The sequence below is a fragment of the Artibeus jamaicensis genome, unplaced genomic scaffold, assembly GCF_021234435.1.
Source record: "Artibeus jamaicensis isolate MK-2021 breed Jamaican fruit bat unplaced genomic scaffold, CSHL_Jam_final contig_845, whole genome shotgun sequence".
Classification (NCBI taxonomy): Eukaryota; Metazoa; Chordata; class Mammalia; order Chiroptera; family Phyllostomidae; genus Artibeus; species Artibeus jamaicensis.
Window position 1 is genome coordinate 207,535 of NW_026521983.1, and position 1,820 is coordinate 209,354.

Consider the following 1,820-nt stretch of genomic DNA (forward strand, 5'->3'; position numbering starts at 1 on the left):
CCCCTTTAGTTTATGACCACGTGTCTCAAGTTCTTTAGAATCTATATTTCCCCTACTGTTCTTGCCCTCCCCCTATTTTCTACCTACCGTATATGCTACTTATTTTCTGTATCTTCTCACCCCCTTCTCCTCCTCCCACTCCCCTGTTGCTAACCTTCCATGAGATCTTCATTTCTATGGTTCTGCTCCTGATCTAGCTGTCCTCTTAGTTTGCTTTTGTTTTAGGTGTGGCTGTTAATTACTGTGAGTTTGCTATCCTTTCACTGTTCATCTTTTTTATCTTTTTTTCTTAGGTAATTCCCTTTAACATTTTATATAATAAGGGCTTGGTGATGATGAACTCCTTGAATTTGATCTCATATGAGAAGCACTTTACCTGTCCTTCCATTGTAAATGAAAGCTTTGCGGGAGAGCTGCTTTCTTAACTAAGCCTGATCTGAAACTGAGGACCAGGGTGCACAAGGCAGGAGAAGACCTGTCTCCCAGCTCCAGATTGCAGGGCACTGGTGGGAAGGGGTTAATTTTCTCTCTTTCACTGTTTGTTCCACTCAGTTTCTCAGTGGAGTCGAGGATGCCCACTCATATTGGTGAAATCAGACTTTCTGAGCCATCAGTTTACAGTCTAAGTTCATCTGTAAACAAACTATGGACAATACAAGAAATAACATTAAGCCAAATCTTTGGACAGCTTGTGATCCAGTCAAACTAAAACAAAAACCAACTGCCACAAAAAAAATCTCTTTAGAGGAAAACTTCCAAGTCAGAGGTCACATATGTCTGCCTAGTGTATCTAGATAGAGGAGAAACATCCACTTGGACTCATCATGGCGATCAATTTCTTAGGTTCCTACATGTTCAGGGTCAGATGGAGAGGAAGATCCTGAGCCAGAGATAAAACTAAGCCTTCATTAACCTCCACATATCTTGCTCCTGCAGAAGCCATTGGTCCTGGCAATCCGTGTTGGTTTGGCCCCTCCTGCCAAAGGATTGTGTCTGGGCCCACGTTGGCTTTCCCTCTCTGTGTCTCCCACACAGTAATGCAGGGCTGTGTTCTTGCTATCATTTGCAGATAGATAGTGCTTTTGGGATCATCTCTTAAGATGTTGGAACTGCCATTCATTGATGCAGTGTATTCTGTGGTGTGATGTTTAGCTTTGTGTCTAATAACACTTATCCTCTCCAGTCTCCCTCCTGGAGGATGGCATATCCAGGTTATATAATAGTCTGTGAAACTGAATCCAGAGTATTTACAGCAGAGTTTCAGAGAATTCCAGGCTGCCTCAGTTGTCCCACAGCTCCAACTCATATTGAACATCTGCAAACAGGATATTCTCACTAGGAATGGTATACACACTCAGAAATTCAAATACCCAGATTCTTCATAATGTTACATGTAAAAGCATCACAGTTAGGTGCCCGTCTCAGCCCAAAGTTCATGGTGTTTCCTCTGCGTGTTAACTGCAATAGTGAATGCAAACTGCAGAAAACCAGGGACTGGGGTGCAGAGACCCCATACCCCAGGGCCTTTGGATGTTCTCTTAGAGGTGCAGGGACAGTGGTGAGTGTTGACTTATCATCACATGGGACACCCCACTTGCACGTGCTACTCCACTTATGGACAGAGAAGTGAAGCACCTGAGTAAGGGTTCTGACCCAACTCAGAGGGATAGGAATCCTTGTGATAGTGGGGATTTTATGAGGCTGGTTAGTCTGTGTGATGTAGAGTTATTATTGTTTTGGTTAATTTCTAACATCTGACAGTTTAACACAATGTAATTCACAGTGATATTCCTTATACACACTGTTTCATGTGATTCAGC